Here is a 25,768-nt window from a genome sequence, read left to right on the forward strand (position 1 = left end):
TTCTCCCCCCCCCCAAAAAAAAAAAATTATCTGGAGCCAGACAACAAGAGCACTTCTTGAAATTTAGCCAATTATAAGTTGTCTCTGAGCATTTCTATAAGAAGTTTTCTAAAATGTTCACATAGTTTTGTGGTTCTGAAAATGTAATGTCATAATTTTCATCTACTGATGTTAAAAGCATGTAGTAATTTGATGATCTCTTTTAAATGATAACCTTTAGATTAGGCTGTTATCACAGTATTTGGTATCATTTTGAATTCTATAATGAGGTAATGGATCTCATTGTTATTGTGTGCCAACTTCAAGATACATAATTTGCTGCATTTATCACTCCTTATAATCACCATGGGTGATGACTACAGTTTTAATGTAGTTCTGTTTTTGATCAGTGTAATGTCATTTCCAAGTTTCATTATCTACATAGGATAAAACAGTGTCTCTCTGCCTGTCAAGTGTCTCACTTTACATGAACACAGAATTCACTTCAAAGAGTCTATTAAAACAACTTCCATTAAATCACCCGTGCTTAAATAAAATGAGCTGTTATTTTGGAAAATTACACATATGATAATAAGAATCCTTTGTTGGGGAATTTAACGTACTAACAGATCTAGGTCAGAATTTTAGTAGCTGTCAAATCCAAAGTCAGGAAAAACAAATTGTTTACCACTTATCCTCATCTACTAGTATCACCTCCGAACACGGACACGCCTTCACTGCTGTCTCTTCTGTATTTGGCTTCCAGATCTTCATGGTGGCCTCGTGAAAGAGTGGCATCCATAAAGTCAGACCTAGCTGTAGCCCTAGGTCTACCACTTACTATGATACCATTTTTTTCTTAGAAAAATTACTCATTTTCTCATTTTTAGGTTCTCATCTATATAATGAAAATAGTGACATCAAGTTCTTAGAGTTACTTTGAAGTGATAATATATATGAAAGCATCTACCATAATACAACCTAATAGATTCAATTTAAGTCTTTTAATCTACAATCATATCAAGCTATTTTTTTTACTTTTACTTATTATTTGTCAGTTTTTTTGTCTTAATTTTCTATTAAAACTTGTTTAATTTTCACAAAATTTCTATTAATTGGGATGAACTAAGAGTAGAGTATTTGGCTAGGGGAGGTATAATATCCCCTTTTCTCTTTACTCTGCTACATATTGTATATTGTAATATTCTCAGATCATTTCAGAAGGAAGATTACATTATTGGGAGATCAGGTAGTAGATATCGCTTTTTCTTTCTCACTGGCAAACACTGATTCATTTGGATAAGCACCATTATATTATATGCAACAGAAAATATTTGGTTTTTCTACACTTTTTATTTTGGAGCTTTTTCAATATTCTAGGTTCATCTAGCATAATCAGTATTCGATAAATTATGACCACTCTGCTTTGATTACCTTCGTACCTACTTTCTGTACCTACACATACCTTTCTTGAATTCGTCAAGGAACTCTTCTACCTCCTTTTAATCTTATAGATTTATTTCCCAATTGTTCAAGGATGTTTTTCAATAAGAGTCAATTATTGTAATTGATCTAGTTTAAAATTTTACATGGTCATGAATGAATTTATATTCAGCTACAATTTGAAATGAATGTTTTCTTATAGTTAGCTTTCACAAAACCATGAATTATGGTTATAAATGGTATAGCTTTTTGTTATTGTCATCTTGGCTTAGCATCTGATGTTTTCTCTGTGGCAAGACTGTAGTTTACACTTCTCAGTACTTTTAAAATATAGTTGAATTTCTAGTCACTGTTTTGATGAGGTCAGTTTTCTTTATAACTGTATCAAGACTCAAAACTTCAAAACTCTCTCGCTAATTGTTCTTCACATTTAAAACTAACAATCCCATCTACCGATTACTTACTGAGGGCTTGATACATTGTTTTATGTATTTAATCCTCAAAAAACTCTAGGTAAGTAATTATTAGTGTCCTTGTCTTAAAGTTGAAGATAGAGGCTTGGCACGCTTTCAGAAACATCCATAATAGTAAAAGCGTAACATGCTAATTAGACCTGACGTCCTTCTGGACATCCTTCCACACAACCTTCCAGCAAAGCCAGGGCTGCAGTGAAGCCTGGGTCCCAAGTTCCTGCTGGTGGCTGGGGGGAGGCCTGGGTCCCGGGTGCTAGAGGGAAGCCTGTGCCAGCAGCTGGGGGAAGGAAGGCCTACTCTTGCACAAATTCTGTGAATCAGGTTTTTAGTGTCTTATAAATATCAGAGATGGAATGCGAGTGCTTGTCCTTGAAACTCTAGTGTAGGTGGTCATCTTTCCCTATTTTTTTGCTAATGTTGATGTTTATATATAATCAGAAAGTTGCCCTGCATGTTTGGGTAACACAAGGGATCTCCAAAGCAATTCAAGGTTACCAGAAATATGCCATGGGTATTCTCACCAAAGAGTTCTGGAAGTAACACAATAAAAACATAGAGATTTGGCATTTATTTTTTAAGTTCCATTTTTACTACAGAATTATGTATTAGAGCATTCATATGATATGGGTGGAAATGAGGTAGGGAAAAAGTGGATTCTTTTTCTAGCTGCTGGAAGTCTGTTTTATGTAGAAGATAATGAGACTCCATTTTTAAAAAAATATCACAAAATATTATCTCAATTAATAGGACTAAAATATAGAGCTCCAAAAAGCTTTCCAGCCAAAACCAGTTTGGCTCAGTGGATAGAGCATGGGCTTGGGGACTGAAGAGTCCTGGGTTCGATTCTGGTCAAGGGCATGTACCTTGGTTGCGGGCACATCCCCAGTAGGGGGTGTACAAGAGGCAGCTGATTGATGACTCTCTCTCATCGATGTTTCTTACTCGCTATCTCTCTCCCTTCCTCTCTGTACAAAATCAATAAAATATATATATATTTTTAAAAAGCGCTTTCCAAAGACTTCTACTATATATAACCGTCTTTTTACTATTTAACTATTTGTGGTAATCATTGATGAAATGCCAGCTTGGTAAAAATTCTCTAACTTTAACTAGTTTCATTAGTTTTCATTTTACATTCAGTAATTGGTACTTTAAAGTAATTTTAAATAATACTATTTTTATAGCATAACTATTCTTCAGTTGGCATTCTACCAAATTTATTCTATGATATTAAGTGTATCTTATAACACGTAACTGCTGATTTGTAGATACAAACAAACAGTTCTTTATTCAAATGTGTAATTCTTAACTATTGATCATGACAAAAATATATCAGAAATGTGTTTTTTTATTATTTATTTAACAATAGATGATCATATAAAAATGTGAGAGATTATTAAAATTAGGATATTTCCCAGTAAAACCTATTTGAATAAATCTACTACACTTTTGGTTATCATTTTCTTCGTGTACTTTATGAAGAATTTACAATAGAGGTTTTCAAAGATCATATTTTGCTTAATATGTACCAAAGATTATATTTTTGCAATAATGAGAATGACTCAAACTATGTTTTTAAGACATTTGAATAATGACATCTGTAAAGACACTGACTGTCTTAGACTGCTTGTGCTGCTGTAACAAAATACCCTCTCACACTTTGGAGTCTGGAAATCCAAGACCAAGGTGTGGCTGCTTTGGTTGCTGGTGAGTACTCTCTTCCTGACTCACAGAAGCTCACCTTCCATCTGTGTGGTCACACTACCTTTCTTTGGTATGGACAGGTACTTCTTTTCTCCTCTCTCCATAAGGCCACTGATTCCATTATGAGGGCCCCACCTCATGACCGAAGTTAGTCCTACCCTGTTTCCCTGAAAATAAGACAATGTCTTATATTAATTTTTTCTCTCAAAGTTGAGCTAAGTCTTATTTTCGAAGGATGTCTTATTTTCGGGGAAACACGGTAGTTATCTCCAAAGTCCCCATCTTTAGCTGTCATCACATTTGAGGTTAGGGCTTCAACATAGTTACTCTGTAGTAACTGAATCTCTTCTACCTGTGGCCCAATTGTGTTATGGATTAGCTAGTCATTATTTTCTCATTTCACTTTTCAAACACTGACTTTATGAAAACAGGAATCTTCAAACAACTGAAATATAAATAAAATGGTACATTAACATAAATGTCCTTAAATTAAAAGTGTGTAATTAAATAAATTATAGCCCAATTGTATGTAATGTAATGTATGGCTATATATTGTGTTTTAAAGGCGGCTATCAATATTAGAAAAGTGCATATAATCTCCATTTCTTAATTCACTCAAGGAGAAATAAGCTGTCCTACCTGAAATTGCCTAAAACAGGAAATAGTTGCTTTGAATGTGATAAATGAGCAGGTGGCTAAGCAATGGATTTTGATGGAGCACAGTGAATTCACACTGAGGCTAGCAATGCCTTTATTGATAATCTTCTACCATCTGTTCTGAAGATTTAATCATACAAAGGAAAAGGCAGATGAAAAGAAAAATGAAAATAAGTGGCAATCCTTAAATTATGGATCATGCTGTGATTTTTGCAAAGTAGATTGGTGCTACTGTTGCTTTTAAAACCATTACAATGTTTGAACCAGGGAAATTGATGGTTAAATTTCCATTGTTGGTACATTTGCTGATATGGACAGAAAGGAGCTTCCAGAAATGTCAGACTCATAAAGTTGAAAGGCTGGTGGAAACAGTCCCAATATCATTTAACATTTTTATGGGCTGACACTTTCAGTCTGGTAAAAAGAAAATAATAATTTTGTGCTGGTGAGCATCTCAATTAATATAAGTGAACAAAGTAGTAATATAAATAGAAGAGAAAACTAATGGAAGTTTACAATGTTAAAAGCAGAGTTGCCACATTAACAGGTACTTGGGCAGAGCTCTTGAAAAGGAGTAATCAGTAAGTCAAGGTAAGACTAAATCTGGAAGACAAAGAGACAAGGGCCTTCCCAGTGAAATCAAAGAAAAATAGAGCTCTTATGTGTGAAGAATTAAAGAAAAGAGTAAAGAAATGGACTTGAGTGTATGTGTGCGTCTGTGTGTGTGCGTGTGTGTGTGCACACGCACATGTGTAAGCTGAGATGAATTAATAGATAAGATATTTATCTAGAGCCAAGAGCTGTAATAGAAAAGTGTTTCAAGAAGTATGGCTCAGTGGTCGAGCGTGGACCTATGAACCCGGGGGGTCACTTTTTGATTCCTAGTCAGGGCATATGCTTGGGTTGTGGACTCAGTCATCAGTATAGGGCATGTATAATAGGATACAACCAATCAATGATTCTTTCTCCCTTCCTCTTTGAAATCAATAAAAATGTATTTTTTTAAAAAGAGAGGTGCCAAAAAAAAAAAAAAAAGATGCCAATAGGTGAGAGTCTAAAAAGAAAACAAAGCTATCTAAGATGATGATTATTAGGATAAGAAGTACTGTCTTTGGAGTGACAATTCAAATGACAGGTGTTAATATTGAATTCTGGAATGCTGAACTGTGAACTTCAGTGAACTCTTTAACCCACAAAACAGTAAAAATAGGGAGTGAAGATCAACCATTTCAGAATTCTTTAATTAGTCAAAGTCACAGAACGAAGTGAAATTCTACCGAAGAGAAGTGTTGGAATTCCAGTAAGTCAGTAGGCTCTGTGATGTTTCAAATGGGGGCAATTCCCATCCCTTCTCCCTTTCTGGCTCATTTGCACAGTGACCAAAATCTAGCAGCCTTGTAGATAATGGAGAGATTTAACCACATTCATAGTTTGGTATAGAGTCCTGTCCTCAGAGCATAGTCAGTATTTTTCCAGTTACTCCGTCCTGGGAAATCTCTAGTGTCAAAGACGAGTTGCTATTTGATTTGAGTGGGCTCCGAAGTGGTAAAAGAAGTGTATCCCATGGAATTATACTGAAAAACAGCAAACTGCTGGCAACCATCTCCCTTCGCCTAAGGCTGCTTCTAGTTTGCTGGAAGGAGTAGGAGCCCAGGTTTCCTTTGCCATCCACCCTCAGAAACCAGCTCAAGGGTGACAAGTTTTGAGCACCAGACAGTGATTGTTCCTCCCCCTGAATCCTACTTTATGCCATGGCAGGGCCCAGAAGAGCCAGTCTTCTAACTGGAGACCCTAGAGAACGCCCACCCCAACAGGAAGAAACTATTCTTTGTAGGAACAGCCAACCATGGTGGGCACCTGCAGATAATTACTGGCTTGCTTCATGTCAGCGGTGGAGGTATCCTGGCTGCGGCTCCAGGTGTCATGGGGTTTTCCACTACTTAACGGGCAGCCACAGGTAGAGGAGTGCTTTCTTTATTGCAGGAGCAGCCACTCTGATGGGTGCAGCCAATTGCATAATTACTGGGATGGAGGTCAACCACTCTGATGGGTGCAGCCAACTGCATAATTACTGGGATGGAGGTCAACCACTCTGATGGGTGCAGCCAATTGCATAATTACTGGGCTGGAGGTCAGCACCAGGCTGAACCTGGTCAGTTCCTGATGGCATGGCCTCAGGGTACATGCCTTTTGGTCTAGCTGGCTGTCAGCAGTAGGTATGCCAAGGTGGTCCACAAAGTCTCTAGGCCCTGCTGTCATACATATATAATATGTTCATCTAAGCATATACACTATATACCAAATATATGTACATATATACATAAAATGTATATTTTATGATGATTAGATAGAATATGTTAGGATGTTTCTTAACTCTTTAGTGATAAAACAAAATTATATAAATAATAATAGTTTTAAAATATTTATCAATTATGCTAATTTTGTAGTAATAGGTGTTTCTTTTTTCAATTAGTATAAGTTATGTGTTTGTTTGTTTTTTATCAGCGCCCTCTTTGACCTCAGATTATAGCCTACATGTTCTTCAATGTTTTTTGATTTTAGAAGTTTATTTTAAACGTTAAATTTTAAAATGTGCTACACTGTATACTCATGTCGAAATAGCCTGATTTGATCACGATTTTCATAAGAATTGGACTCTACTTGTTTTTATTTATTAAGTATTTTGAATAAATAGTGTTAGAATATAAAATACAACCAGAACATTTGATTTGTATAGCAGATCACTGTACATATATTAATTAATATTATAAATCTGAAACACATTTGTCTTCAAAGCAATTTAATGCGAATTACAGAAAATGATATAATCACAGCATAATTATATCTACCTTGTGACCTACTAAATTTCGGAAATTACACATGTGATTAAAACTAGAGGAAAGAAATACAAAATTAACACAAACTCCCATCTCTATAGCTCAATTATATGTTACTAAATATAAGCATTAATTCTGTACTCCCTCCAGTCATCAATGTTCAAAGTGCTTGAATAGTATTCATCAACAGTAGTAATTATCATTTTGAGGTGGGACACCTCTCTTTGATGATTGGTTCAAAATTTCAAACTTGGATTTATAGTTTGAAAATGACAGTAAGGTGACTATATTTATATTAAGAACATTGATTGATCGTCATCTTAATATTTTATTTTTAAGTTATTGTCACTCTTTAGTAGCATCATGCTTTCAAATAAGCAGAATAAAAAAGCATATATGTAAATCAAATGAAAAAAGTAAAATACCTACCACAGTGCCCATTAAGTTAAGATAGTCAATGAGCCAACAGTTAATGTAGTAATTAGCTAGCAAGATAAAGATGTTTCTAAGTTACTATTCTAGAGCATAAATTATTGATGTGTACTTCTCTAAATTTTAGATATAAACTAAACTAAAACATTTAAATTATTTTTCTGTACTTAAAATAAAGTTTTAATTGTGGTAAAATATTTTTTAAAAACAGCATTTACCATTTTAAACGTTTTTAAGTGTACAGGTCAGTAGAGTAAGTACAAAATCCATAATCCTTTTAAAGTATTAGGAATACCAAACTCTTGTTTCTGATTTTAAAAATACATATCGTTTTTAATACAATGAAACATTCTCTTGAGTATGGTTTTAATTTTCCATTCATTGGTGTGAATATATTCAAACCTTCTGATAGTATTTAATTTAGGAGTGAAAATAAGAATAACTATACAAATTTATTATAATTATAAAATATAAAATTAACTAATATTGACTTATTTATTTGTTTTCTTTCTGATTTTAAATAATTTTCCAATTATATTGTCTTAGTACTAAATGTGAAAAAGTAGGAAATCAGGCCTACATAAAGTAAGCAACTTGTGTAAAAATATAATTAGCTTGCTCTTGAAGAACACTGATTTCTAATTAAGTATTCTTTCTAGAATTTTAACAGATTTTTACTTAAATAGCTACATGTTCAAGAGAAAATAATGTTATTTTTCTTCTCATGACAGTTTTTCCTCTTTTCTCTTCATGATCACTTCTCTTTTATTCCTTAGTATTGGTGAAATGAATTTTTAGTGTTTTTTTGTTGTTGCTGTTTGTTTGTTTCGTTATGTTTTTAGTAAAACTAAGATAAATGCTTTATTTATTGAGGAATCTAAAAAATGTGATATATATATATAAATATATTCATTCCCTGAAGACATTCAGCTTTTTCTAATTCTAGTACTGGAGTAATTATTTTGTGCTTGTGGCATTTATCACAGATTCATCTGCCTACACTGGGATTAATGTAAGAGGTTTCTAGTTGTTGGATCAGAGCTCTAATACCATTATTCAATCTGTGAGCTGTTCCCCATTTGAATCAATAAAAGGCTGAGATGTCTTGACAAGCTATTTTTTTTTTCTAATATTGATCTTGATGACCAAGCTGGTGCCCTAGAGTCTAACCATTGATTTTAAAGGGGAGGTCTGTCAAGTTGGAGGCCAATGTTGTGCTATTAAACAGATCAGGTCTTGTAATTAAAGAAAATGTCAGGCTGTCATATTTTATAAGAGGACCATAGGAATATTTTCACACAGCTTTCAAGCAAATCAGAAAGTATGCAGACCTGCTGGAGCCAAACACATACACAAAGCACAGCATAAGCTTATGCAAAAACAAAATCAATGTTCAAGTGGTATGTGATTCATTGGCTTTCTCTTTTCCCAAGACTCAATGATTTAAGGAATAATTTATGATTCCTGGCTTTAATAATATGCACTGCTGCATCAACTTAAAATGCATCAAACTCTTCTGAAAGAAAGTAACATCCAAATGAAAAGCTAATTTACTGTCAAAATAATGGAGCATATCCAAACTGTACTCAACAGTCTTTGCTTCCTTTCTGTTTCCTTTTAGTACTAACTGTAAATCATAACTTATTTCTCTGTTTTCTCACATATATTCTTTATTCTATCCACTTAAGAAAGATTTACAGAGCACCTACAAGTAAAGAGCTCTTGAAAGTAGAAAGAGCTCATATTAGAGTAGAAAAACAGACCAATTAACAAAAATAACGTATTTGTTGTACTATAGATATAGTACAAGTGCTTTTAATAGGTAAGAAGTGAGTGACTACTTATTAGAGATATTTAGAAAAGTTATCATAAACTATTATTGAGATGGGTTTTAGTTTACTGTATAAAAAGATGAGAATGTGGTAATTTATAAAGACAAGGTAGGGTCTTATTTATGTTTTAAAATTGATTTCTGAGGTTAGGGATACTCTAAAATTGATAATATAAGAAATTTTTAAAAATATATATTTTATTGATTTTTTACAGAGAGGAAGGGAGAGAGATAGAGAACTAGAAACGTCAACGAGAGAGAAACATCGACCAGTTGCCTCTTGCACACCCCCTACTGGGGATGTGCCCACAACTCAGGTACATGCCCTTGACCGGAATCGAACCTGGGACCTTTCAGTCCGCAGACCAACGCTCTACCACTGAGCCAAACCGGTTTCTGCTGATAATATAAGAAATTTTAAAAAATGGAAAAGAAAATAATACTAAAATACCAAAATACCAAGAAGAAAAAAGTGGAGCAGGAATACAAACAATTTTTGAAGAAGAAAATACACATGAGTATAAGCATTTAGGAAAATATCCATCCATTACTTATTTTATTATTGATTTTTAGAGAGAGGAAGGGACAGGGAGAGAAAGAGAGAGAAACCATGATGTGAGAGTGAAAAATTGATCATCTGCCTCTTGCATGTCCATTATTGGGGTTGGAGCCTGCAACCCTGACATGTGCCCTTTCTGGGAATCAAACTAACAACCTTTTGGTGCATGGGACAATGCCCAACTGAGGCACACTGGCCAGAGCCATCCATTATTTTCTCACATATTTATTCTGTCCAACTCTCTCCCCCTACCTTCGGGAATTTTTATTGAACTTATGGTAGGGCTTTTGGCCATTTGACTATATGACTTTATTTATGCTCTGTCCCTCTCATTTTTATTTACTCCCTCTCAGCTTAAGTTTGCATATTTTCTAATAACCTGTCTTCAATTTCAGCTGGTTGAGTCTGCTGTTAAAAATAAAATTTAAAAAAAAAATTACATAGGTTTTTTTGGTGCTTTTGCAGTCCAGAAATTGGCCAAGGATAAAATAGTGTTTTTATAGAAATATCTGGGATATTTTCTACAAAATTCCCCTTGACTCAGGGCTCTGTTCCATCAATCAAGCTTCTTCTGTAGCTGCCCCAACTTGTAAGATGTACTCATCCACTTATAAAGACCATTGTTCCATATCTGGGCTCTGTCTGCCTACAATGAAGACCAGAAAATATTTTCAGACGTGGTTGAAGGTGGTAGTTATTTTGTGCATTCACCTCCTTAAAGAATCCTACATTGGCTATTGTCCAATGCTAGCAATCAGTTTAATATTATTTAATATTTAACAAGCAATCTATAATAATAAAAGCATAATATGCTTATTAGACTGGACATCCTTCTGGACAACCTTCTGAATGAAGCCAGGGCTGCAAGGAAAGCCTAGGTCTAGAGTTCCAGAGAGAAGCTGGTGCCAGCAGCCAGGGGAAGGAAGGCCTACTCTTGCATGAATTTTGTGCATCAGGCCTCTAGTCTATATATATAAAAAGCCTAAGTGACTGGCCAACAGGTCCACTTGCCAACTTGCCAGTAGCTATGACACACACTGACCACCAGGGGGCAGATACTCCAATGCAGGTATGGAAACCACAGGAATGAAAAGATGGAACAGAATGATGCATCTTAGAGGGAAGGTAGGAAGGGTGGGAAGAGATTAACCAAATATCTTATGTGCATACTAGAGTCCTGGTGCACGGATTCATTCACTATTAATGCCTTTCTCTTAGTTATCATCCCATTATCCAAGATTTCAAGGTTGTTTTTCTTTTTTAACTTCTTTATTGATTAAGATATTACATATTTGTCCTCATCTCCCCATTACCTTCCCAACCCCTCCCCATTCATGCCCTCAACCCCCTATTGTCTGTGTCCACTGTTTGTTGTTTTTCTATGACTTGTTTTCTCTAGAACACCAAGTTCAATGAATAGAATTTAAATATAAAAACCAATAAGATTTAACTATTAACATATAAGTTCACACTACTAAAACGTTTTTTTTAATTGTTTGAAATAATTGTAGGTCATGATTCAGAAGTTGAAAGTAAATTATCTTGAAATATGTAGATCATTACGACCCATTTTCAGCTTGAAATATTTGTGCTTCAACACAGATCTTCACTTCTTTGGTAATCAAAGAACTCTTATTAATTCATTTTTTATTTGAATCATTAATGTCTAAGATTCACAAATTAATCCAATAATTTATTCTGGATTTAAGACTTCCATAGACAGCTAAAAATGTGGTAAGAAAGTGTAATATTGAAAAGGCAGGTAAGTTATCATGTATTGAATGAAAGGACAAAATGATTTATTTAGAATATGATGGGTGTCCTTCCTGCTTAGGTGAATTTAATTTACTACAGAACACAGACCCTGTGTGTGAAATAAAGCACCTAAAAGTGTATATTTTCAAAGAAGGATTGGTTTACATAAAATTTATACTCAGCAATTTTGTATTTCTTAATTATAAAGGCACTTAACAGAGCCCATTAAACTGTGTCTATAATAATTAAGACAACTGAAAAGCAAATATTTGATATGATCATTTATATCTAGAATAGTTAAATATTGTGTTTGCGACAACATGCCATAATTTCATATCACTTGAGCCTTAGTCATAACCCAGACTTTATTGACTCAATAAAGTATTTGTTCATAAAAATATATCCTAAGATGAACATATGCTGGGCTCCAAATAAAGAAATTTGGGAAGGATTGTCTTACCCTTAGGTATCTGAGAACATGGGTTAGAAAGTAGATTTGAAACCAAATTAACCCCAAAAGGCCAGAGATATGTAATATGAGAAAGCCATTTGATCATGTAAAAGCAAATTTTAAGATCCAAATAAACAAATATTTAATAAATTGAGTAGTGCCCATGTGTAGTTCTGTAGAGCTTTTCAGTGGGATAACTTATATGAAAAGTGAAGCATATGTTTTCTAAACAACATTCATCTCTTTAATTACCAAAAATCATTATTTGTTGCTAATCCAAGTGGAGTGTATACATGTGTATGCTATAAAATATTATTAACTGAAACTCTTTAGCATTCTACAATTGCTTCTCTAAAAATTTTACAACTATTCAGATATAGATGGAGTATACTTCATGAAGAATTTTGAATAGCTGATTCATTCCTTTCATAAATATGGATAGGTCATACCATATATAATTGGATTTGCAGCATCTCATTCCAAATAACTGCTTTCACTGGTTCAGTGACTATGTTTGTGAAGGCTGGTTTTACTTTTACAATCACATAGCAGGAAAGGGTATTTAATTTCTGGGCAAAGGAAAGGCCAAGTTCATCCCTCACTGAAGCAAGCTGAGGAGGAAATCTAGGCTGGGAGGAGAAATCAGAGTAATTGATTGGCACATAGCCAAAGGAGTATATTAATACAACAACTGCTACTACTGCTCTCTCAATTAACAATAGCATGTGGAGGAGGAAAAGGGAAAAGAGGGAAGAAAGGACAGATGAGAAGACAAGGGATTGGGGAGGAGGTGTCCAAGTATAATTAAAATATGTATATAAAATGCTTTAGGGTGGGAATATATTAGGATGTGAAAAGAATATACTGGGGAAATTACAGGAGAATGTCTTTCCAAAAGAGATCATGGTCTTGTGTACAGGAAAGGGCGAGGATTTATAAAATGAGGGACTCTGACTCAGTAGGACTGGAGTGAACCTGAGATTCTGCATTTCTAGCAATCTCCCAGGTAACGCTGGCATTGCTGTTCTGTAGACAGCACTCGGAGTAGCGAAGTAATAAAGGGTGGGGACTGTTTTAATGTCTGTTCCAGGCAGAGTGACAAACACACTTCATATCCCGGAAGAAGGAAAGCACTTGTTCTGGTGAGTAGTGCAGATAATGAAATTGGAAAAATAAGTAGATTATAAATAGCATCAGACTACAGGTTCCGAGCAATATTTTCCTTTTGCAAATCTGCAGTGCCTCTTCTCATAAATGTGGTGCGGTGGTTTTGTTTGTAAGGAAGCGAACTAGGTACAGTTTAAAAATGAGACAAATCAAGGTAGGGGGGAGAGAGAGAGAGAGGGAGAGGGAGAGGGAGAGGGAGAGGGAGAAGGAGAGAGAGAGAGAGAGAGAGAGAGAGAGAGAGAGAGAGAGAGAGAGAGAGAGAGAGAGAGAGAGAGGCACAAGAGAAACTGCTGGGAGGCTGTTGCCACTGCCAAGTGAGGAGAGCACTTCAGCGAACATTAGCACTGAAGGTGGAGAAGAGAGCCGGCTTTGGTAACTCTCTCTGAGTGATCATCGCCGAATGTATTAGCCAATTATTAGACGGGAACAGTTGGCATACACAAATGTCAAGGGAAACGATGCTTTATATTTGTTTTACTTTATTTTGTTTTTGCCAAGGAACTGTGTGAATGAAAGAAAAACACTTAAAAACATTTACATAATATTTACAAAGCAAAACTGTAGGGGTGTTAAAATATTGAGGTTGAGGGGCTTATGCAGTATACATATGTGTGTATGGATTAGGCACTTATAGGTTTGGAAGATTAGGCCTAGAAATAGGTCACTAATGTTGATGATTAGAGAGCGAAGGACACTGTACTGATTGAACGTGTACAGCAAGCCAGGCCTTTTTGTCATGCTTATTTCTTTTAATTAAAATACTATGCTAAACTTAGCAAAGCAGCTTTGATAGACTGAAACAAATAATGGAGAAGGGGGTGAATGTGTGCACCTCCTGGGAATGTGTGTAGGTGTGTATATAAACTTGGACTTGGGAAAGCAATGCCCGTGATGTTTGTCCTTTAATTGGATGATTAAAGGAACATATGCCTTTTTTTTCCTAGAGGGGCCATTCCTGCTTTCTCATTATGTGCTCTGGTTGCACTTGTCCCCATAAAAAGTGTCCCACAGGCTTTGCTCCAAGGCCAAAGGCATCCTTCTGTAGATACTGACAAACAGGTTAGTCAATTACCGTGTCTGGGTTTAAAGCTGGTGATAAACTGCAAATCATAAAGCAATTGATGATGCCAAGCAGTTTGTCAATATTCATATCCCTGGAGTCCCATCCCTAGAGACAGCATCTTTGTATCACCACTTAGATGTGATGGCCTTGTACCAAAATCAAACGGAGATTTTTAGGGGAGGCTGATCTAGTTCGCCATGCCTTTTTGTTGTGAATTCTAGAACTTCTTAAAGACGAAGCAATCACTTCATGGATTGATCATCTTTACCTATACGTGGTCAATTTTCTCTAATTAGAACTCACAGAGTTTTCAAAGTAAGCATGTAAATGTTGTACATCTCTCAGGTACTTTCTGTTTTCCAATGCACTCTCCCCTCCACGGAAGACACCCCGGCGAGGAGTGGGGAACACGTTTTCATTCAAGCCATTTCCTCCAGGACACACATGTTAATGCATCACAAAGAGCTGGACCATAACATGCTCGGCACCTCAGTTCCTCTTCACTTTTGAAACGAAAGCTTTAAACTGAGTATAAAAAAAAACCAACACACACACGCACACACAACGCAACAAAACCCTTTCATCCCATTGATGTGAAGCAAATCAATTAGAAACAATTGGCAGGAACAGTGATAACAGATGTCCTGCTCCAAGCAGAGGGTAAGGAGATGATGACGTGCCCTGGCGGCCGGCCAGACGGCGGGGCTGTTTGCCGTGGGTGTGACTCTGCTGACAGTACCTGCACGGCATTTGTACCTCCACACCAGAAGTGCTAACAGCTGCAGGGCCAGCGGTGGAGAGGCAGCAGTGTTAGTCGCTCCTACAGATTCTCAGAGAATAGAGCCTAAACCAAGGGGCTTCAGCCTGCTATCTCCTTTGTTGGGATTTCTGCTCTCGTGTCTGAAAGGCAGTTTTGTTCCATGACATTGGACCTGGGGGAGGGAAGAGGGTCTCTCCAGATAGAAGGCACGTTGGCCTGGGAGTTCACACTTTTGTGAAATGAAATATTTCAACAGCCATTTCTGGGCTTGGCTATTTGCTACCGGCAGCCCTTTTGACCCCGCAGTGAGGAAGCCAAAAAGGACTCAAGGAGAAAAATGCTAGTTATTTTCAAGTTAGATAGTATTCTTAACTAGCAGTGGCAGATGTATCAGGATGGCTTCCAGTGGGGGCTAATAACAGCGGAGCTTCAGGCTGCGGGGAAACGAGGGAGGTCAGAAGGCAAGCACACATCTGTGAGAAAAGAGCTCAGGTGGTAAAAGGTGAGTTGCGGTTTCAGGAAACTTTATTTTTGAAGTTCTGCCCAGTCAGTATTGGTGTTTTCAGCGTTATTCTTGGCACATCCGTGTGTCAATAATTTGAACAAACTCTAGAGAGCCAAGTTTCTGAAAGGCATGCAGTGATGTTTGCTATCAGGAGCCATGATGCCTGATAGCTGTTTCTGTATATTAAGCTGCTTTCTTCATTCACTATTGCTACCATTTTGGTCTTAAAAATCGGTAAAATTTGTTAAGCTAAACATAATTAGCTCCTCATAGTAGGAAGAACATTTAGGAGACATTCTACAACAATTAACTTATTTTTTAAAGAATATATTTTATTGATTTTTTACAGAGAGGAAGGGAGAGGGATAGAGATTTAGAAACATTGATCAGCTGCCTCCTGCACACCCCCTACTGGGGATGTGCCTGCAACCAAGGTACATGCCCTTGAATGGAATCGAACCTGGGATCTTTCAGTTCGCAGACCGACGACCTATCCACTGACCCAAACCAGTTTTGGCAACAATTAACTTATTATTATAAGAAAATTGTTCTTTAAATGTTTCAGTCACTAAGAATTTCATAGCATTGGAGTTTTTTTTTTTTGTAAAACATCTTTACTTAGAACTTTATAAGTTTGATATCTCTCTACTACTTTTCTAAAAACTGTTGCTTTAAAATTTGAGTATAAGACTGTTTATTGATCCTTGAAACATGCCTTATACACAAAGAAAAGATTTTTAAGCAGTATAAAAAGCCAGCAATATGAGACATTTGAGAGATATATAAGTAATCTCTAAATAACTCTACGTAAGCAAAGTTAAAGGAAACAGAAGAATGAGAGAAAAACCTATAATTAAGCATGATTCAAATGCTGCTCATAAATTTCTGTTTTCTTCATATGCAGTCTGATGTCCAGTGTCGTGGTTTTTGTAGCTAATGTGCGACTACAGTTCAGTATGCCAACTCACAATTTCAGGATTCTTTCTAATCCTGGACAAGCTTAGAAAGCCAAACATCAGAATTGGGGGTGGAGGGGGGTACTTCTGCTATGATTCAGGCCAAAATGGAAATCTCAATGAGTGTTAAGGTAATCTAAATAAATGAATTAAATATGATGACATAACCTCACGGAAATGTCAAAACTTTTGAATATTAAGGGCCCTTTTGTTGTTGTTGTTGTTGTTGGAATCAACTCTCAACTGGGCAATCAGAGTGAGAGGAGCTTTAGGGGGGAAAAAAAGAACTATGCATTATCCAAAATGTCCACAGGGAAGTCTGCACATTTTTTCCATTTCATTGCTAATGAGTCATTTTCACCTGACTTCTGCTCCCACCACTTCCCCCCGCAGAACCAGCTGTCAGTCTCCACAGCTGAGTGGGTTTGGTACTGGACAGGTGGCAGCAGAGTGGGGGAGAAATCGTGTCAGTGGGATACGGTTAATCTGGAATTAGGATGACACACCTGGCATCATTAAAAATTGACTGTGAATCATAAATGATTCACTACAGTGTAATTAACACTTAAAAGTTAAGGTTTTAAATATTTTTTGAAAAGACAAATAAAGAATATTTGGCATTGAGTATTTTAACAGTTTTCTATACAATATTACATCAGCAAAGCCCACTTAAACAATGACATATCTTACGCCCTGTTTGCAGAAACAGTGGATTGGACTGTGCTATTCTGGGTTCTCGCATGAACTCTCTCTATAACCTTCTGTGTGTTGCAGACTCTCTGGAAAAAAAAAAAATCTGTCTTGACATCAGTGAAAGCAGGTTGAAGCTTAAATGACCTAATATAATTGGAAGTGTTTTTAAACTGTGATACTTAATATGTGTATAAGAATTCAGATGACTTTGTCATTGGTACGAGTATTTTTTTAAATTTCTTTATTGATTATGGTGTCACATAATTGTCCTCATCCCTCCATTCCCATCCCAATCCCCTCCCCATGTATGCCCACCCCCTGTTGTCTATGACCACTGGTTAGGCTTATATGCATGCACACAAGTCCTTTGGTTGACCTCTCCCCTTTACCCCCACCTTCCCCTACCTTCCCTCTGAGGTCTGATAGTCTGATGGAGAAGCTCCCAAGGCAGGTACTAGTATTTTTATTCCATGGGCTATTTTTAATTTTCACAATAGCCTGGAAACAAAGTACAAGTTCTTCAATGCACCATACAAGATCTCTAAACATAGGACTTAATTCCTGATCACAATTGTGGCCATTCATGCTTGACTACACCTCCACCTGAAAGCCTTCCCTGGACGTTCAACAATGAATGGTCTGGGTTCTCTCACTGATTCCATGGCTTCCGGCTGACCTTTATGTTATAGCACTTATCACACAGCGATCAAATTGGCTGTTCACTGGATCTACTTTCACTGGATCTGCTTAAGGGCATGTCTTTACCGTCACATTTGAATTTTTAATAACTAGTATAGCACATAATGAGATGATAATAATTATAACCATGCACTGTATAGTGATATTTTGGTAAGGGATGGCATACAGACACCACAGTTGTCCCTCTATACTAATAAAAGCCTATGCTGAAACTGGTTTGGCTCAGTGGTGGAGCGTTGGTCTGCGGACTGAAGGATCCCAGGTTCGATTCTGGTCAAGGGCATGTACATTGGTTGCGGGCACATCTCTGGTAGGGGGTGTGCAAGAGGCAGCTGGTCAATGTTTCTCTCTCATCAATGTTTCTAGCTCTCTATCCCTCTCCCTTCCTCTTCCTCTCTGTAAAAAATCAATAATATATGTGTGTATATATATATATATATATATATATATATATATATATATATAAAGCCTAGATGATCATCATGCTGTCACGCCTTCATAATCCATCACCAGGGTGGGCAGGGCTTCACTCTGTGTGAGCAGCACAAGGGTGGGTGCCAGCAACTGTTCCAGGCAGCTTCTGAAAGGGTTCTCTTGGCCCCACTTATGCCACAGAGACAGGACTCCCGGCTCTGGCCTACCTCTCTGGGGCAATCCACCAGATGGGTGAGCAGAACTTACGTCTTTGGGGTGATCCATCACAGGGCTCCTGCACTGTGAGAGGGCACATGTCAGGCTGGGGGACACCCCCCACCCCCAGGGACACCCCTTCCCACCGTGCATGAATTTCATGCACCGGGCCATTAGTTAGTTTATAATGGAGATGGAAAATTCCTGTTGCCTAGTGACACCATAGCCATTGCAATATTGCAGCACAAAACATTACCCAACATGTGATGTTGCAAGCAACCTTACTGTACTGTCAGTCAGATAACAATATAGCACATGCCATTATGTACAATACATTATACTATATAATAACAAATATGCTATGGGTTTTTGTGTTTTTTATACTATATTTTAAAAAATATATATTTTATTGATTTTTTTACAGAGAGGAAAGGAGAGGGAAAGAAAGGTAGAAACTTCCATGAGAGAGAAACATCAACCAGCTGCCTCCTGCACCCCTCCCCACCCCACTGGGGTTGTGCCAGCAACCAATGTACATGCCCTTGACTGGAATCAAACCTGGGACCTTTTGGTCTGCAGACTGACGCTCTATCCACTGAGCCAAACCGGTTTTGGCTATACTATACTTTTGTTGCTTTAGAGTGTGCTTTTTCTACTTATATAAATAATTTGCTGTTCAACAACATGCCATGCTACTCTGGCAGCAATCTCATACATCTCGTATCTACCCAGTCTCTTGATTGTATCATTTTCTCTTATGCTTGAATCATTTTGTATGGTAACATACTGTACAGGCTTGTAATCTAGAAGCAATAGCCATACAGCCTAGATGTGTAATAGCTGTGCCATTTAGGTTTATATAAGTATGCTCTATGATTTTTACATAATGATAAAGCCATCTAAGAATGCATTTCTCAGAACTTAGTCCCATTGTTTAGTGACACATGACTGTATATGTGTGTGTGTGGTCTGTGTGCGTGTTATTGAGGTTTATTGGTTATATATATATATATATATATATATATATATTAAACATAACAGAAAAATATAAGTGAGGAAAAACACTAAATCCAACCATTTATCCGATATGTGTTTTGAACTATCCTTCTGGATGCAGCATGGAGTTCATTTTAAGAGGGCTAATAGTGAAATGCAGGGAGACCTATTCAGTGACAAATGCAGAAAGCTGGCTTATTTATAAGTAGTAATGGAAATGGAGAAGACAAAGATCTAAAACATACATAGGGATCAAAGAAATAATATTTTTTAAATAATTGAATTCATAAAGAAGAGAGGGAGGGATGGAGGGACGAAAAAAGGGAGGAAGGGAGGGAGCAGAGAAGAAGGGAGGAAGGAAGAGGTAAAGGAAAGGAAAGGAAAATAAAATAATTATCTGGTCCCTGCTGCTCAGAATTTCTCATCAACACAGACAACAGCTTTGCTTATTAAGAGAATAATTACGTTACTTTTCAAGTGGCCTTAGACATATTATCAGCTTTCTTGCATAGGTTTGTACATACAGTGTGAGCTTAACAAAATAAAATTAGCTTTGTGTATAATTTTAAAAAATTGGCCTGGTATGATATCTAGCATTTGGACTTGACATCAGAAATGTAAACTAGGAGTAGAGAAAATATTTGGTTGACTCATAGAATTACTGACTCATAAAATCACCATTTTTATCTAACAAAAATATCTTGATTTCCTATGGTTCCACTAATGTAAAGTGGTATCACAACTTTATCAAATATTGAATTTTAGGAAAATACAATTTTACTGAATGGAGAATTTCATTGTACAGGGAATTTATTAGAAGTAAAAAGAACAGAGAATGCACCACACATTCCATACAGGATTCCAAGCAAGATGTAGCTACATAATTTTCAAACATATTAAAAAATATAAATCCCTTATAAACTTTTAAGAAGAAATATATATTGTAAGTCCTTAAATCAAAGGAATAATAAAAATTAATATTTCAAATGCTAGATGTAACAGAATTATTGTAAAAACTTAAAAAATCTGGAATATGGGTGTTGTGTTAAATGTGGGTTTCTTTAAATTTAGGTTTATTAAGATACAATTTACATAAAATTATAAGATATTTAAAGTATATATAATAATATTTGATATACACATATAGTGAAAAGCTTACCTCATCTAGTTAATTACCACATCCAACAATAAGTTATCTTTTTCTTTCCTTTTTTTTGGTGAGAACATTTAAGCTCTCTCATAGGAAATTATACAATGCAGTGTTATCAACTATAGTCGCCATGCCTTATACCTTTTTACTTTATAATTTCAATGAATGTATCCTTACACTAACCTCTTCCTGTTTTCGTCATTCTCTCCAGCCTCTGACAACCACCATTTGATTCTCTGATTCTGAATTTGACTCTTTTTAGATTCCATATATACTAGTAAATGGTACCATGCATTTTTTATCTGTATCTGTCTGGCTTCTTTCACTAAGCATAATTCCATTAAGGATCTTTGCTTTTGGTATCACCTGTCTGGTGTTGCTCAGTGGTTGAGCATCCACCTATGAGTCAGGAGATCACAGTTCAATTCCCAGTCAGAGTACATGCCAGGGGGTGTGCAGGAGGCAGCTGAATGTGGTGCTATTGGATTGAATGTTCTGTAAATATCTACTAAATTCATTTGGTCCTATGTGTAGATAAAGTCTAAAGGTACCTTGATTTTCCGTCTGGATGATTTGTTAAATGTTTTAAGTAAACCATGAATATTTAGGGTAATATTCTTCACTATTATCATTTAATATAAATTACAAAAAAATAAATTTGAAAAACAACTAAATAAATATATTTAATTATAATTGTATATACTGATATGGGTAAACAGCATGGTAATTTCTGTTTAACTAAATAGAGAAGATGTAAAATATAATAAGAAATTTTGTTTAAGTAATGGAAAGTTAAAAGAAAGATCATTTGTAACCACAGTAATTTAAATTTTTATTTTATTTTTTTCTTAACAGGTGACCTCTAAGGATTATCATTTATTGCCATTCAGAATCTACTGAGTATCATTTTTGCATGACCACAGTAAAAGGACATCTTTACGGAAACCAGTTCCTTTTTGAAGTCTCTAACTTGGACCCTGTTTCAGAAAGCAGGTACAATTCATCTTCTGTTCATTTGCCTTTAAAATTGAAAAGAATGTTGAAAGAAAGAAAACAACCATAGAACCTATATGTTTCATTTATAGAAGTCCTGAGTAACACCTCAATATATTAAAGCTTAAATTGTAAATACTCAAATAAGTGTTTTATTTTGAAATTGAAAAAGACCTTAATTGTGTCATTAAACACACACATAGTAGAAATATTCAGAAATTATATTAAGGTGAAAATTATAAATATTTTCTTTATTACAGCTTTAGTTTGAAACGAGAATGGCAAGTACATATAGATTGTTAAATTACTGAAAACAGTAAGAGGAACAGTACTCTAAAATAGCCCCATGTTTCATAATTTCTTCCTCAACCACTGTATAATGTGCTAGTGAATGGGTTTATGATTTTCGATAACTTGAGCTTGAAAACAATGCTTATGTGATACAAGCAGGAAGTCATAGTCAGTAAAAGGTTGAGTCATTCCCACCTTAATAGGGAATCTTCTAAATGAAGTGACTCTTACATTCTTTGTTCAGCAGTTCCACATTCTTATATGCTTATAAAACAACCCAAATCATTAAATATTAATTGCATCTATTTTTGAGTTAAAGTGACCATTTGCATAACTTATTAATAATCCTTTAAAAGTAATTCAATGAATTATTTTAGAATACATAATTTGGAATGTTAATATTCACAATTAAGTGAGCAATAACAGATTATCTTAAATCCATGGTGTGTCATTTACTTGAATATTTATGTTAAATTTTAGGTAATCAACCAAGGATGTAAATTATTTTGGGGTATTTAGTTATATTAGTTTTCTAATTACTTGTAAAATATTGACAATATCTCACTGTAATCCAAGGCTGCCATATATCTGCCCTCTAATTTGTCAAGTTAATTGATTCAAAATATTGGGAAGTATTTCCCTCAGCCTCTTCTGTGATTTCAGTTTTATCAGGCATTCAGGCTTGAAAATTAAAGTTAAAGAAGGAATGTGAGCAAATCTTATTTTGAGAGCAGTTCTGTAGGAGATTGTAAGAGGCAAGAGTTTGACCAATGTAGTTTTACTTTATAATAATCATGCCTAGATCCAGGAAGGTTATTGCAGAAAATTTTACAGTTCAAGTATATTTTGTGCATTACCTTAAAACATAACAATTTGTCTTTGTCATTGAAAGTCCTAGCTGTATCAGGTATCCTTATATTAATTTTCTAAGAAAAACAATATATAAATTTTACATTTTACAAAGTCTAGAAAGAAGTGGAGTGAAAAGATAAGGAAGTGGGTAGAAAGTATCTGATAGTGAATTCTCAAACCATGGAAAAAGAGTGAGTTCCCCATAAATTAGTACATCGTTTTATTCTAATATTAATAGTTATTTTAGCCAAATTTTGCCATAATAGTTCAGTTTGTTGGAAGAATATGCAAAATAAAATTAAAATAACAATGTGTATTCTACCTAGAAATTATGCATACACATTTTGGAGAATATTTCATATATATATATATATATATATATATATATATATATATATATGTATACTACCTACATATCTTATTCTTAACTCTTAATCACTGGAGCATATTAACAAATCAAACTCTATATTCACTTGCTACTTCTTCAATATCCGTGAACACTGGAGATAAATTATATGGAGACACCTTAATTGCATTTTGCAATGTAGAAAATGTTTATTTATGGTTCTTGTGACATTTTCAAAGAAAGACAACTGAATATAGCCTAGCAGCTGTAGGCAAGAGGATTTTGGATTTAGTGCTGACTTCCAGATGGATGATGGATATGCAATTTAAATTTATGGTTAGACGTATCAACAGATGGAAACAGAGTGGAGTGAACGTCTTTGCCACCTGTGAGCTGGGGCATTCTATCAATTACCAGCTGAATTATTTTTAAATTCAAGGAGTTCAACAGAGCTCCAATTAATTTTTGAGGAGAGCCTTTTTTGCCAACCTATTAATAAGTGTGGGTTTCAAGTTGAGGATGGAGAGCTGATTTAACAGTACAGGGAACCTTTGGAGGTAGGTTTGACAGAGCATAGTTCAGTCTTGCCCTGTCACTCTTGTAATTGCTCTGCCCCACTAATTGAAAAGCATATTGATAAAACAGGAAGCAATTGAAACAAGTGAAATAGAATAAGCACTGGGAAAAGACCTAAGTGAATTAGAATTGATGATTCTGATGAGAGTGGGCTCACGGTGTCACCTTAAATAAAACCCCGTTTCATTCATGTACTTGCACCTAATCTGTTACCACAACCACTCAAAACATTTACAGTAGACACTGACAGTTTCATCTTGACACAATCAACGAAACCCCTGCCATAAAAGGCAGCATATATTAAAAGGTATCCTTAATTCAGCCTCTGAGACTGAAATCTTTCACACGATAACATACACAACTCTGAATAGCTGGTCATGGCTCCGTCCCAAGAGAAAGAACTTTATTCCATTAGAGAGGAGGCTAAGTGACTCCAGGTTCACAGATTTTCAAAACTGGCAGAATTTTTATCCCTTGATGAAAAAACAAACAACAACAAAAAACACCCCATCTAGCCCTTAGTATCCGTGTATGCAACCTCAGAGTACTACATCTGAAAAAGGTAGATTGGGATGTTCTCCCAACTTCAAAACTGGAAAATTTAATTTTGATCCTTGATGGTCTTGAAAATTGCATAGAAATTGGAAAGAAAGAAAAAAATGTTTTCCTGTCTATTCTATGTATATAAACGTACACACTCATACTTGGAGTTTGGTTTCTAGATGGTATTTAACACGATAGCTATGGTGATAGAATGAGTACCATATATTTTACCACTGAGTAGAACCAAATCTATAATAATAAAAATGTAATATACTAATTAGACCAGACAGCTGAACGGCCTTCCAGATGACCTTCTGGACAAAGCCTAGAATGTGAGGTCCAAACCTTTGCATGGATTTTGTGCATTTGGCCTCTAGTATTTAAATAAAATCAGATTGCTCAGCATCCAAAGCTAAACAAACAAACAAATAAAAATGTCAGTTGGATTTAAAATCTAAATTTAAAAGGCAAAACTTTAAGTATTGGGAATAAAACATTGGTAATAATTTCATTACCTCATTTTTTCAACACAGAAAAAATATTTTTAGTCATGTAAAGCAGTCTATAAATGAAAACAAAAAAAGACAGATGTGACTACACCTTTTTTAAGAAAATAAGATTATAGTGAAGCATCTTGGTACCCAAACTTTTAATAGCTCTCCTTTGCTTGTAAAACAAAAATAAAATAAAATAAATAAAAATAGACTCTGATGTTGGCCATCAATACTTTTGCAGATGTGCTATTGAATGGCTTTCCAAGTTTGTATTCTACAGGTGCAATAGTTTGCAATATTGTCTTTAGTTCTTCAGCTCTCTCTCTATCTGTATTACTTGGCAATTCTTCTAAATATGAGTAAAATATAATATTATTTTCCCTTTGACTTTGGGCTTAGCCATATGACTTGCTTTGGTCGTTAGAATTATGCAAAGGCATTGGTACATTAGCCCTGTGGTTAGGCTTAAAGAAACATTTCATATTTCCACTAACCCTGTGGCTCTTTTCCCATTCACCAAGAAAATAAGGAGAAAAAGAGATATGTGGAGTTAATCCACTCCAGGTAAACCATTCCAGCTAAGTTCAGCCTTAATCAGCTGACTTTCAGCCACCCAATATAAGTGACTGATAGTAAATGGTTGCTGTTTTGAAACATTGAGTTTGGGGATGGTTTCTTATGCAGCAATGGCTAACTGATTCCACAATTATCCAGAAAGAAATTTGTGTTCCACTTATTCTTGATAGTCATTGTCCTTACATATGTATTTCTCTGCCCTTCTCAAATTCCACTGTTATCATTAACCCTACTTGGTTTGTATTATTCCCTTCCTTTTCCCTCTTTTTGTATTCAAGATAAAAGTAAAATACTCTTTCTACAATAAGCTTCAGTTTCTTTTTGTATGAAATGAAAGAAACATGGTACATATTAACT

At 35.5% G+C, this 25,768-nt stretch overlaps 1 protein-coding gene across 1 annotated transcript in view; it reads left to right on the plus strand.

Annotated features, from left to right (window-relative positions):
- Positions 1 to 21,600: 21,600 nt before the first annotated feature.
- The window catches only part of CNTN5 (contactin 5), a 720,133-nt gene continuing 715,965 nt past the window's right edge, over positions 21,601 to 25,768 (plus strand). Inside the window, exon 1 of the mRNA XM_036427705.2 lies at positions 21,601 to 21,733. The gene's annotated coding sequence lies outside the window, so the exon portion shown is untranslated. The remainder of the gene's footprint in view (positions 21,734 to 25,768) is intronic.

Source organism: Pipistrellus kuhlii, unplaced genomic scaffold (assembly GCF_014108245.1).
Source record: "Pipistrellus kuhlii isolate mPipKuh1 unplaced genomic scaffold, mPipKuh1.p scaffold_m20_p_9, whole genome shotgun sequence".
NCBI lineage: Eukaryota > Metazoa > Chordata > Mammalia > Chiroptera > Vespertilionidae > Pipistrellus > Pipistrellus kuhlii.